The sequence below is a fragment of the Micromys minutus genome (genome assembly GCF_963924665.1).
Source record: "Micromys minutus genome assembly, chromosome: 14".
NCBI lineage: Eukaryota > Metazoa > Chordata > Mammalia > Rodentia > Muridae > Micromys > Micromys minutus.
This window is the reverse complement of record NC_137983.1, coordinates 50,798,649-50,816,380: the sequence shown is the minus strand read 5'-3', so window position 1 is coordinate 50,816,380 and position 17,732 is coordinate 50,798,649. Positions and strand designations below refer to the sequence as shown.

The 17,732-nt window shown below is 41.9% G+C and overlaps 1 pseudogene across 1 annotated transcript; it reads right to left on the bottom strand.

Moving 5' to 3' along the window:
• Positions 1-1,866: 1,866 nt before the first annotated feature.
• On the bottom strand, positions 1,867-3,285 carry LOC308429933 (ribosomal oxygenase 2-like; annotated as a pseudogene). Its single transcript has 2 exons — positions 3,187-3,285; positions 1,867-3,122 (listed from the first exon to the last, which is right to left on the bottom strand). The product of its transcript is annotated as a ribosomal oxygenase 2-like (transcript).
• Between the last annotated feature and the right edge of the window lie 14,447 nt (positions 3,286-17,732).

Sequence of the window (17,732 nt, the reverse complement as noted above, 5' to 3'; positions counted from 1 at the left end):
CTGACTGCTCATAGACCACTGTTCTGGCTCCACTCTGCTGACATTGAGACCAGGCTGAGGTCACCGATGACAACTGTATCCAAGGGCTGAAAGGCATGAGTATCTTCCATGGTGGCTCCCTTGTAGAACTACCAATAGGAGTCACATGCAAATCATTGGCATCCTGATAACTGTCTCACACTCCATCTAAAGTGAAGTATGCAGTAAGGCAGCCATCCTGACCCAGCAGTAGCTAGGAACAACACATTTGTACATCTCTGTTGATGATGTAGATTGGAACAAACAAAATCGTTTCTGGTACTAATTTAGAGCCCTCAAGAGTCATGAGATCGAGTTGGGGAGATTTGCCATTAGGCCAGAGTCTCTCCTCAGTAGCTGTGGTTAGGTGTCTGCTCCATACTAAGAGACCTGCTGTTGGACCATGCTGTGTCCTAGGGCCTAACCTCTAACATCACTCTTCCTTCTTGCCATAACTCCTCTCCCTGACCCTCATGTATTCATGTGTGTGTGTGTGTGTGTGTGTGTGTGTGTGTTGACACCCTCAGTTTGGGAGTTAATGACTGAGGTTGCACCTACTTTCTTGAGGACTCAAGACCTGGTCTTCCTGGACACTGTGGATGACTTGTAAAGGATGGGTAAGTTGTCCTTTCTCTATTGTCTTACTTTTTGCTTTAAAACATTGGATGGGGTTGACTTTTGAGCTTCCCATTTGAACTCTTTTTTGACCTTGTGTATTTTGAGAGGAAGTACCTAAACGTACAGATGGCTGATTTCCTTGACTGCATCTCACCTGTGTATAGTTCAGTCTTACCAGACACAGGAATTAGTTGCCTTTGGGCATCAGTTCAAGTAGAAAGAGTGAACATTTGGTGTCCATCCATCTAATGTGGGGAGCAGACCCAATGGCAGAGGACAGAGTAATGTCCTCTCAGCTAGGTGAAATTTAGCAAAGCAAAAATTATAGCCATGGTGATGGGGATCCATTCTAGGAAGCACTCTGGCAGAGATATCTCAGGTTATAGACAGCAATCTGGGGAGGAAGATGTTGGGAGATACATTAGGTGGAAGCTCACAGTAGCCAAAACTGCCAGTAAGGATCCATCCCCTGAGTTCCAGCAGATGGAGTCCTAAGGGTGGGGTGAGATAGAAATCTAGACGCCACAGAGGGCATTGTGTTGTTTGGAGGTAATAATCATTTCAGAATCTGAAGAGTAGAATTGTTATGTGACACCTGGTGTGGTGTGTGGGTAACTTATTACCAAGGCATGGCCATATAATATGTCAGGTCACTAGACACAGGGACAGCACTCAGTGAGATTAATAATCACCCAAGTGCAAGCTCCTTATCTTCCGCCTACAGGGACAGAATTGGTCCTGTGCAGATCCAGGTGAGAAGGTTTTTTATTCTGAAGAAAGCATTTTCTAAGGGAGCTCAGGAAGATTAAGATTCCTTTTTAAAATATTTTCATTTTTTAAGAAACTACTTTATTCCTACATTTTAATTGTTAAGAAGTATTTTTGGAGCCAAGGATGCTTTTTAAAGGAGTTATTTTTTTCCCAAAGAACCAAGACAAAGAAACCAGGTTAATGGCATAATTCTTTATGACACATGTACTGGACTTGTGCCTTTTCTACAACACTGCATTAAATAAACTTGTCCAAAGTATCATTATATCACAGCCTGGGATGCCTAATAAGTTCTTGTTTTCTCTCTCGTGTCCATGAGAACATGAACCAGCTCCTTCTGCTGCTCTTCTGTGTAACCACACCTCCACCCCAGAGTACCAATCAGAACACTCCCCTAGGAATGAAGTCTTTTCTTCACTGAAAGTATATGTAGAAGAAAACATTCTGTGCATAAAGGTACTAGAGCACTTGGATTAAAGACTCCATCCACAGAGACACTGCCAGGTTCTCCTTTTCTTTATCTGTGTTGAGTTTCAGGTCCTTAACACGAATTGTCGATGCACACCAGATTTGCTTCAGAGCATCAACATATGATAAAGGAAAGCAAAGTCCATAAATCTGTTTCCACCTCTTTTCCCATCATGTGCATATGTCTCACATTCTTTAGAGAATGATAGATATAAACCATCTTTTGTTGAGCTTCATCAGATTGATTCTGATCTGGCCCTACTGTGAGGACAATGTGGTCTTTAAATTGCAGGCTTACTGTGCTGTCCAACCTTGACAACTTTTCACCTGGGTCCATCGTCTCTGTTCCATGTCCCACATAGAAAGGAGGAAGTGTGCACATGACAAGCCCTTCTTTATGTCTGATGACTGCAGTCCTTCTCTGCCCTCGAGCTGGTCTGCAAGTCCTCGGATAGCCACTCAATGTCCTTCTTACCTCAGCTGGCGTTTCTACATTCATGAGCATCCGCCCGGGCATTCCAGTCCTTAATGCCACATCTTCCTTTGCAATGCCAAATACAAGCCCAGAAATGAAATCCAAAAGGCAGTCTCCCCATGAATTGTTCTGGTAGGTGCTGATAGGTCAGTAGACTGGACCGGGCCAGAAGGAGTTTCTGGCCAATGAATGTTCGAGGAAGCACAACAAATCACCAGGCTTCAGCATGAGGTCATGGGTTGATGTGCCAATTCGGTCCTTGGGCTCCAGACTGTACTCATGTGCAGGGGGCACAGCTGGGGAGTACAGGAGCCAGTGTTTCTTTCTCTGCAGCTACAGGATAAAAACCTCAGCATCATCACAATGTGGAGGGAGGCCCTGAGATCCTGCAGGAGTCATGTACACATTTGAGCCTACAAAGAAGCCAAAGTAACATCCCAGATTTTCCTGGAACCTCCAGAGCCTGGTTGGTGAAACTGAATTGGTGCCCTCTTCTGATTGAAATCTTTTTTTAGCTGAAAAAAATGGTGCTTTGTTAACCTTATTTAAAGCCTTCTTCTTCCCATGGATGCACCGGCAGACATTCACATCTCTTCCATAGTATAGCCCTTGGTTGCAGATACTCTTCAGATCTGAGAGGCTGACCAGAGACTGGTAATATGTGGTCATTGAAGTGTCATCCCTCTGAATGAGAAGGGGCTTTTGTTCCCAGAATTCCTTGAAAAAAAAAAAAAGGTCTCTACTTTGATTGGTGAGATTAAACTTTCAAAGAATAACATGTGAAATGTAAATACAGAGAATATCCAATAAATCTGAAAAACTTTCAAAGAAACTACTAGGGCTGTCAAAGTTTAATACAAAAAGTATATCACCTGCCTGCAAGGAACAGACTCTTCTTCATTCTCATCCCCCGTGGGCTTCATTTTCTTTGGCATTGCTCATAAGTAGGGATGAAATGCAACCCTAACATGGCCTGTTATATGTCATTTGAAAGTTGACTGGTCTATAGTCTAGAGAAAGATTAAGATTTCTAACAAGGTCACCTTGCCAGTGTCTTCAGGTAGTTTTCTTTTAAGATGGATGTTAGTGAGACATCAATACCATATGAGACTTACTATGACAATGAAACAGACCAAGGGGTGTGTGTTAGCAATCTCTTGAAGCACCATGAGAGAGGATCAGACAGGATTAAGTTGAGGGAGCATGGTCTATTTTGGTTCACAACTGCAGAAGTGCCAGTCATTTTGGCAGGCAAAACTCACGTGTGAGTGCAGCTGAGCTCTTCATGTCCTATGGTGAGTTAGAAAGCAGAGAGAAGAGATTCAGGCTAGGGTAGGAACAGCTTGGTGTCCTACTTGTATCAGCCAGAGTCCACTTCCCAAGAGCTCATAAAACAGTACTATAAGACAAAATATGTGCCTGTTAGGGACATTTTAGATATTTTAGACATTTAGACAAACCATGTGTATGTGTGTCATTAGGATGCTCACACACAACTTAATAAGCTTGTATAAAAACCAGAGTGGTGTATATGAAGAGATGGCCAGAATACATTCAAAGTTACTTATGCTGCTCAACCAAAGTGTAACTTTCTATGTGATAGGTGATGAGTCATATACTAGACATCCTTTATTGAGAATCTACTACTGAGCAGGGATGGAGAATAAACAGGCAGCTAGCACACAAGATGGTCTTTCTTCTATTTCAGCTATATGTGGCTTTTCCTCCAATGGAGGACATGTCTGGGGAGTAGACAGATCATCCACCTCAGGCAGAAATGTATGTGTCACATCAGGGTTAGTTTATCTCCCATTCATTCAACAGTGTGAGGACAGGGCACTCACAACAGGGAAACAATAAATATTGAGCCACAGAGGAAGTTAGGTTTTCAGAAGGGGAATCAGCTTCAAAGGTGCTGATCTTGGTCAGTAGTTTAGAGTGAGTTCATATGTCATTGATTTTGTCTGGTAGAGCCACTGTGAACAAAGCTTTTGTGCCAAATGGACTGGTCCTTTTGAATGGCCAGCCTACCTTACCCCAGCTCCACCATTTAAACTTCCCCTGTATACCCTGCTTTCATAGTTCTTGGTTCAGCATGGTAGATAAACTTGAACAGACATTAACATCCTGGTTAGCCAAGCAAAGTTCTAAAGGTCAGAGCTCCCATTAGTTCCGAGATGCCTTCTACCAATAAAGAAAATTACAATATGAAGTTCATAGTTTACCTGAGGCTTTATGGAGCCAATCTCTTTTACACGTGGAGAGGTGAATTCTAGCTTCTGATCTGCACTTTGCTTGAAGCCTCTAAAGCAAGACAACTCAACACTCTGAATTCACTTCTGACAGCTAGCAGGTCCCTGTTCTGAGTCAGAGGTAGGAAGGTATTACCAAATTGATAAAGATTAAGATGACAGGAACAGAGATTCCTGTCAGAATTCACCAGAAATTTCAAATAGCTACACACAATAGTTCCATCTGATGAGAGAATTGCCTGACATTCTGCTGCTTAGCCTCCCACAATGGTGCCATTCATTTTTTTGTGAAGTTCTCAGTCTACTGTGTGTGTGTGTGTGTGTGTGTGTGTGTGTGTGTTGTGTAGGCAGATTGACTTGATGTGTCAGATACCATCTACCTTGTTTGCGTTGACAAGATCTCCCACTGTCATGGAGTTCTTCCTGTCAAGTAGGCTAGGCTGGCCAGTAAGACCCAGAGATCCTCTCGTCTCTGCCTTATTAGCACTGAGATCACAAACATGGCAGCCATCACATCTGGCTTTTATGGGGATCAAACTCATGTCCTTATGCTTGTACCCCAAACACTTTGCCGACTGAGCTATTGCCCAGCCTCAGTGAACTTAAGTGCTTTCTGTCAACATTTACAGTGGAGGACTTGAGAGAGTCAGTAAAATTTCACTTTTTTAAACTGAATGGTTAGCAGAAGCTTAGAGCCGGCTGGGGGAAGGGAGTGAAGGGCTTTAGAGAACAAGGAGAGCCATTGGCTCTTCAAAGAATTTTCTCCTCAGCAAATATAGAAATGATATTTAATTACCATTGAATTCGATGTAATCTAGTTCTTAAAATGTGGAGGAGAATGAGTTACAAGTTAGACCAGTTTAGAGCATGGTATTATTTCAAAAAATAAACAAAAACCTCTCTGAAGTAGGACACTTTCTGGGTATTTTACATTTATACCTAGACTTCCATTTGTGAATGCTTATGGTTCAAATAAATTATACATCTGAAACTATATTTTGAATATAATATGAAGCTTTGGTTTTATAAACTTCAAAAATCCTAGGGCTAAGGAGATGGCTCAGCTGGTGTGCTCACCACACAAATGTAAGAACCTGGGTATGGTTTCCCAGAACCCTTTGAAAATGTCTTGGCATAGTGGAGTGTGCCTGCAACCCGAGTACTCGAAGTTGGGCAGGAGGATCCGTGGACCTTGCTGGCCAGCCAGATTTGCTGAATTCATGAGTTCCAGGTTAAATGAGAGACTCTGCTCAAAAAAAGAGTGGGGGGGGGATTTTTTAGGACACTCGATATTGATCTCTAGCCTCTATACATACATGCACCTACATATATATGTACATGTATAAGAACATGTATGCACACATGTGAGTTTGGCTTAGCTATTGTAAGTTGTAGCATCTTGGGATATTTATGTAACTACTCTTTATACCTTCTTACCTTTAAAACTAGAGTAGCTGGTGAGTTTATTATATGGGGCTGCAAAGAAGACCAGCAGGAATTGAGCACAGTTTTCCTTGAGGACTTTTGGCATAGATGTGATGATGGTGATGATGATAATCATGACAGTGCTGGTCACATGCACAGTCATAATGGTGCTGACAGTGGTAATGATGACAATGGTGATGGCATTTATGGTGATATCGTTCACAGGGGCAAGAAAGATGGCAGTGTTGGTGGCAACAATGGTGGCCATGTTGTTCATGGTGGTGGTAATAATGGTGGTGATGATGAAGGTGATAGTGAGATAGCATAGGGTAGGGCTGGTGATGATACTGGTGCTGATGCTGGCATTATTGCTAGTGAAGGTGATGGTACTGATGACTGTTGATATGGTGATGCTAATGGCAAAGATGATGATGGTTCTGAAGATGAAGGTGATGAAGAAGATAATGATGTGATGATGGTTTTTATGATGAAGACAGTTGATGAAGACAGTGATGATGAAGATTGTTCTTGACAGCAATGTTCATGATTGCTCTGATGGTACCAATAATAATTTACCCTCCCCTCCCACATGATACCAACAGTTACTTCCATAGATTGCATTTTGTATCTTCTTTTTTAACTTTCTTCTTTTTTATTAGATACTCACTGTATTTATATTTGAAATGTCACCCCGTTCTCCCACCATGTTCTCAACCCCCTTTCTCTCCATTTGTTTCCACAAAGGTGCATCCTTTCCCAATCACCCTCTCCACCTCAGTGCCTTGGCATTCCCCTACATTGGGAAAACGCACCCTCACTGGGCCAAAGCCTCTTCTCACATTGATGCCAGACACTGCTATCTTCTGATACATATGTAACTGGAGCCATGGGTCTCTCCATGTGTGCTCAATGATTGGTGTTTTAGTCCATGGGAGTTATGGAGGGTTTGGTTGGTTGATAATGTTGTTCTTCCCTTGAAGTTGCAAACCATTTCAGTTCCTTTAGTCCTTAGCACCTTCATTGGGATTGCCGTGTTCAGTCTGATGGATAACTGTAAACATCCTCAGCTGTCTCTGTATTACTCTGACAGAGCCCCTGAGAAGACATATCTGGTTCTTGCCAGTAAGCACTTCTTGGCATCAGCAATAGTGCTTGGGTTTGGTGGCTGCATATAGGGTGGATCCCCAGGTGAGGCAGCCTCTGATTGATCTTTTCTTTGATCCCTGATCCTCTATTTGACCTTGTATTTCCTCACATGAGTGTTTTCCCTTCTAAGCAAAACTGAGGCATCCACATTTTGTCCTTCCTTCTTTTTGAGCTTCATAAGGTCTGTAAATTGTTTCTTGGGTATTCAGAGCTTTTGGGGGCTACTATTCACTTACCAGTGAGTGCATACCATGTGTGTTCTTTTGTGACTGGGTTACTTCACTCAGGATGATAGTTTTTAGTTCTATCCATTTGCCTAGGAAGATCATACAGTCTTTGTTTCTAATAGCTGAGTAGTACTTCATTGTGTAAATGGACCACAGTATTTGTATCCATTCCTCTGTTAGAGGACATCTGGGCTATTTCCAGCTTCTGACTATTATGAATAAAGCTGCTATTAATATGGTGAAGCATGTGTCCTTGTTATATGTTGGAGCATCTTTTGGGCATATGCTTAGGAGTAAAATAGCTGGGTGTTCAGGTAGTACTATGTTCAATTTTCTGAGGAAACCCCAGACTGATTTCCAGAGTGGTTGTACCAGCTTGCAGTTCCACTGACAATGGAAGAGTGTTCCTCTTTCTCCACATCCTTCCCAACATTTGCTGTCATCTAAGTTTTTGATCTTAGCCATTCTGACTGGTGTGAGGTAGAATTTCAGGGTTGTTTTGATCTGCATTTCCCTGATGACTAGGGATGTCAAGCATTTCCTTAGGTGCTTCTCAACCATTCAGTATTCCTCTGTTGAGAATTCTTTGTTTTGTTCTGTACCCAATTTTTAATAGGATTGTTTGATTCTTTGGAGTCTAATTTCTTGACTTTGTATATATTATATATTAGCCCTCTATCAGATGTAGGATTGGTTAAGATCCTTTCCCAATCTGTTGGCTGTCATTTTGTGTTCTTGACAGTGTCCTTAGCCTTAGAAAAACTTTGCAATTTCATGAGGTCCCATTTGTTGATTCTAGATCTTAGAGCATAAGCCATTGGTGTTCTGTTCAGAAATTTTTCTCTTGTTCCTATGTGTCCTAAGCTTTCTCATCTAATATTTTCAGTGTATCTGGTTTATGTGGAGGTCTTTGATTCACTTGTACTTGAGTTTTGTATAAGGAGATAAGAATAGATTGATTTGAATTCTTCTGCACGCTGGCTGCCAGTTGAAACTTCCAAAACTTTTAACATTAATGGGTGTTAAATTTTGTCAAATGCTTTCTCAGCATCTAGTAAGATGATCATGTGTTTTTCTTTGAGTTTGTTTATATGATGTATTCCATTGATGGGTTTCTGTATAATAAACTATCTCTGCATCCCTGGAATAAAGCCTACTTGAACATGGTGAATGATTGTTTTGATGTGTTCCTGGATTTGGTTTACAAGAATTATCTTCAGTATATTTGCAATGATGTTCATGAGGGATATTAGTCTGAAGTTCTCTTTCTTTGTAGGGTCTTTGTATGGTTTACATATGAACATAATTGTAGCTTAAGGGAATGAGTTTGTAGTGTTCCTTCTGTTTCTATTTTGTGGAATAATTTGAAGAGTATTGGTAATAGGTCTTCTATGAAAGTCTGATAGAATTCTGCACTGAACCTATCTGATCCTGGGCTTTTTTGGTTTGAGAGGCTTTTGATGACTGCTTCAAATTTTTAGGTGTTGTGGGACTGTTTAGATGGTTTGTCTGATCCTGATTTAACTTTGGTACCTGGCATCTGTCTAGAAATTTGTCCATTTCATCTAGATTTTCCAGTTTTGCTGAGTTTAGGCTTTTGTAGTAGAATCTGATAACTTCTTGAATTTCTTCAGTTTCTGTTGTTATGTTTTCTCTTTCATTTCTGATTTTGTTAATTTGGATATTCTTTCTGTACCCCCCTAATTAGTCTGGCTATGGGTTTATCAATCTTGTTGATTTTTTTCCAAGAGCAAGCTCCTGGTTTTGTTGATTCTTTGCATAATTCTTTTTTTTTTTTTTTTTTTTTTTTTGTTGATTTCTCCTCTGAGTTTGATTATTTCCTGCTGTTTATTCCTCTTGGGTGTATCTCCTCTTTTTGTTTTGGAGCTTTCAGCTGTGCTGTCAAGCTGCTAGTGTATGCTCTCTCCAGTTTCTCTTTGGAAGCACTCAGAGTTATGAATTTTCCTCTTAGTATTACTTTCATTGCACCCCATAAGTTTGAATATGTTGTGCCTTCATTTTTGTTAAATTCTAAAAACATTCCTTAATTTCTTTATTTGTTACTTTCTTGACCATGTTATTATTGAGTAGAACATTGTTCAACTTTCATGTGTATGTGGGCTTTTCCTTGTTTCTGTTGTTGTTAAAGATCAGTATTAGTCTATGATGATCTGGTAGGATGCATGGGAGTATTTTGATCTTCTTTTATCTGTTGAGGTCTGTTGTGTGACTGACTAAATGATCAGTTCTGTAGAAGGTACCATGAGGTGCTGAGAAGAAGAAATATTCTTTTGTTTTAGGATGAAATGTTCTATAGATGTCTGTTAAATGCAATTGGTTCATAACCTCTGCTAATTTTGCTGTGTGTGTGTTCAGTTTCTGCTTCCATGATCTGTCCATTGATGAATGTGGAATGTTGAAGTCTCCTACTATTATTGTGTGTTGTGTAATATATGCTTTGAGCTTCAGTAAGGTTTTTTTGTGCTTATATTTTTTTGGTAACTTTTTGTTGAAAATCTATTTTATTTGATATTAGAATGGATACTTCAGCTTGTTTCTTGGGACCATTTGCTTGGCAGGTTTTTATTCTTAGCCTTTTCCTCTGAGGTAGTGTCTTTCTTTGTCTCTGAGATGAGTTTCCTGTATGCATCAAAAGGCTGAATCCTGTTTATATATCCTATCTGATAGTCTATGTCTTATTAGAGAATTGAGTCTATTGATGTTAAGAGATATTAAGGAATAGTGTTTTTTTCCTGTTATTTTTGTTGTTAGAGGTAGAATTATGTTTGTGTACTTTTCTTCTTTTGGTTTTCTTGCATGATGATTTTCTTGCTTTTTCTAGGGTGTAGTTTTCCTTCTTGTGCTTGTCTATTGTCCTTTGTAGGGATGGATTTCTGGACAGATATTGTGTAAATTTGGTTTTGTCCTGGAATCTCTTTGTTTCTCCATCTATGGTCATTGAGAGTTTTGCTGGCTATAGTAACCTGGGCTGGCATTTGTGTTCTCTTAGGGTCTTTATGACATCTGTCCAGGATCTTCTAGCTTTTATAGTTTCTGTTGAAAACTCTTGAAGTAATTCTGCTTTTATATGTTACTTGTCCTTTTCCCCTTACAGCTTTTAGGATTCTTTCTTTGTTTTGAAGATTCAGTGTTTTGACTATTATGTGTCGGGAGGAGTTTCTTTTCTGGTCCAATTTATTTGAAGTTCTGTTGGCTTTTTCTATGTTCATGGTCACCTTGTTCTTAAGGTTAGGGAAGTTTTATCCTGTGATTTTGTTGAAGGTATTCACTGGGCCTTTTAGTTGGGAATCTTTACACTCTTCTATACCTATTATCCTTAGGTTCTGTCTTCTCATAGTGTCATGGATTTCCTGGACGTTTTGGGTTAGGAGCTTTTTGATACTTCCATTTTCTCTGACTGTTGTGTCAATATTTTCTATGTTGTCTTCTGCCTCCGAGATCCTCTCTTCCATCTCTTGTAGTCTGTTAGTGATGCTTGCATCTATGACTCCTAATTTCTTTTCTAGGTTTCCTATCTCCAGGGTTGTCTCCTTTTGTTATTTCTTTATTGTTATTTCTGTTTACAAGCCTCCCCCTGTTTGGTAATATTTTCCTGTAGCTCTTTGAGTGATTTTTTTGTGTTTCCTCTTCAAGGGCTTCTATTTGTTTATGTGTGATCTCCTGTAATTGTTATTCATGCGCTTCTTGAGGACCTCTATCATTAACGTGAAGTATGATTTTTAAGTTTATATCTTGTTTTTCTGGTGTGTTGGGAAATCCACCACTTGCTGTGGTGGGAGAACTGGGTTCTGATATTGCCAGGTTGTCTTGGTTTCCATTGCTTAGGTTCTTGAACTTTCCTCTTGCCATCTTGTTATCTGTGCTATTAGGTGATCTTGTTGTCTCTGACTGGAGTTGTGCCTACTGTGGGTCTGAGGGCCCACGGGCCCAGGAGGGAGATTGCTCCTGGGTGTTCAGCTCTTTGTGGGCAGGCAGTGAGTTCTGATGGCAGGGATTTGGCTCTGTTTCCATGGGCTCAGGTGGGAGAGCACTTCTGAGACTCTTCTGGGTACTTAGCAGTCTGGGGGCAGGTCCTGAGTCCTGATGGAGGTGACTCGGCCCTCTCTGTGGCTGGAATAGACCCATTCCTAGAGAGCACCATGCTACGTGCACCCTGAGAGTTCCCAGCAGTTCCTCCTGATATCTAGTGTGTGTGGGGTTGGTGGGCTTTACTGCAGGCTTAGGTGGAAGAGCCCTTTTGAGGCTCTTCTGGGTGCTCAGCCATTTGTGGGCCGGCCCTGAGTCCTGATGCTGTGACCTGGCTCTCTCTCTCTCTCTCTGGGCTGGAATGGACCCATTCCCAGAGAGCACCACGTTATCTATGCCCTGAAAGTTTCCAGCAGTCTGTCCCTGGATGGTCAGTGAGGGGCTCACCATGGGATCAGGTGCAAGAGCACTTGTGAGGCTCTTCTGGGTGCTCAGCTGTATGGGGCCAGGTCCTGAGTCCTGATGGCAGTGACCCAACTATATCTCTCATTGTATATCTTCTTAATATGGGGATTATGAAGAACAGAAGTTCTCCCTCCAGAAGTAAACATGACGGCCGAAGAGTCCCTCTGAGAGTGAGGCAGAGGCACGGAAGTGTGCCCATGGGGATGAGGCATGGCGTGTGCCATCTGCTCAGTGAAGCTGCCCAATAGCATTCTTTCCAGCAACTGAGATCCTTTTGTGACAGAGCAAATATTTTATTGTAAAAGACAGACAATGGCTGTGATTTCTAACACGTTAACAGAAGAAAATGGCAAAGATTGCGAGTAATTAGCTTATTGTGGCTCCAGGCAGCTCACTTCTCTCAGGGGAGAGGAGAGAGCACTTTTGATCACACCATACTTAAATCTCTTCTTATTCCATTTACCAAGCCCAGCTTTACAATAGATGGTCTTGCCTGGGTCTAACTTGATTTGTCCTATGGTCTCAAGGAGAAACTCTGTATATTTATTTCCCTGGTAAGGGATTTTAATTTACCTCAATAAGTGTTTAGTTACTCAGTTACTTTTAAATTTAAACTACCTCCACTTTAGCTACGGGGGACATTTCCATAAAAATATTGTATACTTTCAGCCCATGAAGGCTATACTACCCTGTCAGGGTACAAAGTGCTGTCCATCAAATTCAGGATACAGGCCAAGTCTGGGTTGTTTTTTGACTCTGTGTGGATTAAGAATGGTGTTTTCTATACAGAAGCTGGAGACTAATAAACTACCTCCACTTTAGCTAGAAACTAAAGGAGATCTAATCTCTAATGGATCAGTGTCTAGGAGGGCATTCAAAGCCCTTGGAGCCTGGAGGGTTTTATTTCCTCTTAAGTTCTCTCTCTCACAGCTCCATGGTCCTCTGTGCTAGTCTGGATCCCTCCTCCACAGCAGGAGGGGAAAGAGAGGGAACAGGAAGTAGGCGGCATGGGGCTGAATTCTTTTCTTCCTTGACCCCTCTTCACCCCCTTTTTTTCAATTATATGGGGGATTGTCTTTGTTGATCCAACCTGAAGCTTTTCAGTGAGCCAGAATCTTCCTTTTCAGACAAAGCCATGCCTTGTACAGGCTGCTTCTGTAAGTCTCCCAACTTTCAACTTTCCTCTGCTCATGACTTCTGCTCACGAATGACTTCCACTCACGACCATGTCTGTGAACTGTTGTATAGCCAGATGTGTCTCAGTGTTCCTGTTGGTGTAATCTGGAGCCCCCCAGGCTTTATCCTGCCTACCTGTGACTTTCTTACCATTCAGAGTCTTTTCTGTGGAACCCACATAAATAGAGCTGTCCCTGATGGCTGGAGAAGGCATGTCCAAATGACTCAGGTGGTACAATTTTATGTCTTCTTCTCTTTCCTTCTGAAGACAATTAATACATAGAGTTTGGTCTCTTTATTGAGCTGCTTGTTTAATCTCCTTTGCTATGAATTATGAGATTGTTTTTGCATCAGATTGCATACCCTGACTTCTGTCTCCACAGCTATTTTCTGCTGTCTAGGGAACAATGACAATGGCTGGCTTTATGCTTCTCTTCACGTTCACAGAGACTTTAAGTGCTGCTGGTGTGTCTCTGCAAATTAATATGCTGAATTTAAAAAAATAGAATGAAATGATTAAAATGCCATTAAAATGATCTATAAATCTCTTACTTTAATGGAGGGCAGCACACATAGTACATTATCGTCACAGTATAAGTGGGAATAATTAGTCTCACTCCAATTAAAGCTTCAGTTATGAGTATATTGCAGCCTGATATATTGGTATTTTTAGACAATAAAAGGCAGGAAGAAAGAGTATTGTGAAAGAGGCCTCACTCCAGAGCTATCCTCATAGAGGTCATTGTAATAAGAGCGGCCAATAGGTTCCCAAAGGGTGACTCTGTAATCTTATGACACCAAATAGATTCTGACCTTGACTGTTCTACTTGTGAGGAAAACATTTGTACTTCAGAGGAAAAATTCTCAAATTCCTAAGAGGTAAAAGCAGCTACTTTGGTCACTTTCCACAATGCCCAACAAGCTTTACATGTCTGCAAAGTGACCTTTGCACTGGATCTCCACAGGACATAAAATATTGCTACTAGTAAAGGAGGAATTTTTTTCCTACACATCTCCTGTATTTTACAGGTGTGAATTAGAGCCTGTGATTTCGATGCCTGGCAGGTACTCTGACCCAGGCTGCATGAGAAAGGTAACCCCAGAACAACTGAGCAGAGAGACGAGCTGAGGAGACCAGGTTTGCTGGCGCAATTCCTGTCTGTTGGCGTGACCATCGGATTCGGATGTCGACTTGTCTGCATCTAGAATCAACTAAGAAATAAACTGCTGGGCAATTCCTGTAGGAATTTTACTTGGTCAGGGTATTTGAAGTAGGAAGACCCACCCTGGATGTGAGCAGCACCTAGTGGCATCCCGGATTAGAGGCTGTCCCAGGAGGAAGGCTTTGCTGTTTGCCTACTTGCCTTCACATTGTATGGTCAGACTCATCGTCTCTACTTGGGACCTGCTGTTGAGCCTGTCCGCTTAGTTGCAGCCACGTCCACTCCTTGGACATCAGAATCCAGCTTCTTTGACCCTCCAGACCATATCCTGTAAGTCAGTTTAATAATCCTCCTCTGAACATATCGTCACTGCATGAGTTCTGCTCCCTGGAGAATAACACAGGGGGCATTTCGAACAGGCACTTTGGTGTTCTCTACGGTCCTATGAGGGCTGAGAACTGCTTCCAAAAGCGCCGGGTCTTCCTTGTTTTCCTTTAAAAGTCAGTACTGTAGCTCAGCACACAGAGTGATGGGCCTCAGCATGGTATCTTCATGCATATGTGTTCTTATTCTTGGTTCGGATTTATCCCCCTCTCCCAGGGCCCTTCTCTGTTGACTCTGCCTGGTTCCTCTCCTTTCTCCGGCTCGTCTTCCTCTCTGCCTTCATGTCACACGGTCCATTATCCTCTTTCTCTCTCTCTCCCTTAGGTGCTTTCCTATCTTCTCATGATCCCCTTTCTAGTTTCATGCACCCCCATAAATGTTCATATATGCACAAACATGTTTACACGTGCGCTCTTGTATGCACACATATGTACAGCTTTAAGTTGAGTTTCCCCTCACGAGAGAACATGCTTTGTGCTGATGTGGTATCCATCTTGGTTTCCCCGACTGAGAGAATTCACGCCATTCCCAGGTGGCATTCATCTTCCTTAGTCCAGCTTCTTTTTCTTTGCACAGTGTTCTTCAGGTCTCACATCTTTTCTTAGAGATGCATTTTTTGCTCAGCATGAAGGAAATGTCTTTAACATTCTGGTGCCATGCTCTGGTTATACTCTCCCTGATGAGCCCTCAGAGTTACCCAAGAAACACGTGTGGGCCAGTGGACCATGCCAGGAAACGTGGCAAGATTGAGTGAGTTCAGAAACACTGGCACGGAATGTAGGCACCATTTAGAGAACAGTAGGTGTCTCCTTGCTCCCTACCAGATCCCTGGCCTGGACCATATGACCCCACACAGGGACACGACCAATCAGAGTTCTCCATGCTAATGAGGTATCTAGATGGATCTTGAGGGTTTAGCCAATAAGCTATCCTTCCCAGACATTCCTTCCTGCAAAACTTATTTAATTTCTGGTCCACCCTGAGGAGGTGGTATGCATCTATTTTCCACGGTGAACAGTCAATAAACAGTTTGGAAACAAAGACTTTCTCTCTTTTATCAAGAATTTCTGTGGGGAACATGGAGGAAGCCTTCATCTACAGAGCCACGCCATCTAAGTCTCCTGCAGAAGGCTCCTTCAAGCTCCTGGAGGAGTTGCTGCTGCCCCTGAGCTAAGCCGGAGTTTTCCTCCCCCCATCCCCCAGGGCTCTTCATCCTCAGCCCATGGGTCCCCTCCCTCTCTGTGATTCCCACAAGCCTAGGACCCAACGGTGTAGGGTAAATGCAGTCTAGCATCTCCCATTTCACCTGCCCGATAGACATTCCCATACCCCATCGGCATGGTGGATGGTGGGACCACAGACAGGCTGGAATCAGCCACCACCTCTGATGGAATCTACCCTTGGTCTACCGGGAATAGGGCAGCTTACTGCAAAACATCATAATGCTGTGGGCTCAGAGGCTGTTGAGCAGAGGGGCCCAGAGACAGCTGATGGGATCACAAATGGAGTCCCAACTAGAGCAAGGGAAGAGTGTGGAGCGAGAGGGCCTGAGCGGGCAGCATGGGAGTAGGCATCCCCCATGGGAGGGGCCTTTGGATAGGAGGCTGGGGACAAGCTTGTACTTGTCTGATCTGCTTGGTGCAGCCTTCCTGGGCATCTTTAATCTGAGTGGTAACAGTCTGCATGGGTATGATATTTATTACCCATAAACCTTTCTTCTAAAACATTACCGGGTACCTTGTGAGTCACAGTGAATGACTTTTAAGAAGAGAGTAGTTATCTCAGGGGCCTGGGCCTAAATGAAGGCCCTGTGGGTGATTACTCAACAGTAAGCCTTTTCATGGTGCTGAGAACATGACAAACTCACTGAAATATAACCAAAAATGCAAACAAAGGACAGACACATAAAAATTCAATTAATTTAATTAGAATCAAATAAAAGGTGCCAGGAGAGGCCTCAGTGCATGTCCTGGCTTGTTGTAATGGTCATGAATGATTAAAATGTACTGAGACATTACTGTATTGTTATGTAGTTTGGGCTTTCTAAATCTAGTAACTCTTGATGTAAAGAACAATAGAAAGACTTAATAATGATCACATTTGTTGGTTTACTGTAACTTATTATACATAGTATATATATATGTCTATGTGTGTAATGTGTATGTATGTGATGAATATGTTTATGATATATATATGTATATACATGTGTATGTGTAATATATATGTATAGGTATACAATGTACATGTATGCACCACAGTGAACACACACATGTATATGTATGTGTGTATGTATGTGATCTATATGGATAGGCGTAAGCATTTATTTGTGCAGTTATGCACTCCTGTGTTTCTTCTTGCACTGTCACACTGCCAGCCTGAAGCCTGGTGGGACAGAGGGAGTGGTTCCTCATGGTTGCTGCTGTGTCAGTGCTGGGCTGATTCTAGTCCGCATACTGGGACTGTAAATATGGAATCTGCTAAACACCTGAGTCAGCAAATGTGATGGTCATTCACCAAAGATGAAAACAGTCAGGAAGATGGTTTAGTCAGTACATCTTTGTGCTGTGAGGATTTTTAAAAGCAAAATTTCCACTGGGTGTGGTGGCAAATCTTAGCACTCAAGAGGCAGAGGCAGATGGAGCTCTCTAAGTCTCAGGTCATCCTGGTCTACAGAGCAAAATTGTTAGCCAGCTAGAATTACATACCAAGAACTTGTCCCTCCAAAATTGCTAAATGACTTCACCGGTAGGGGTTTGAAATACTGTCCTCACTAAGAAAGGTACCCAAAAGCTATGAGGTAATTTGTAGAAATATGAAAGAGGTCCCTGTGAACAAGTTAAAGAAAAATGACAGAAACAGCAAAGTGGACTTGCTGATTTAATTTTTTAAGTTTAAAGAAAAAGACAAATTGTGCCTTAGGAAAGCAAATGATTCAGATTATCAAGTCGGAGAAGCACAGATGATGATCCCCAGACACGGAAATGGTCAGTTGACACCCACACATGGGTAGGGTGATTTCCCACTGAACTGATAATGGTGTGTCACTTAATATTTACCTAATGACAAAAATATTCACCAGTGGCCATTTTAAATTCATGTAGGTAAAGATATTGGCAAAATGGCACTTATTACCAGAAACAGAATTTGAAGGAACTTA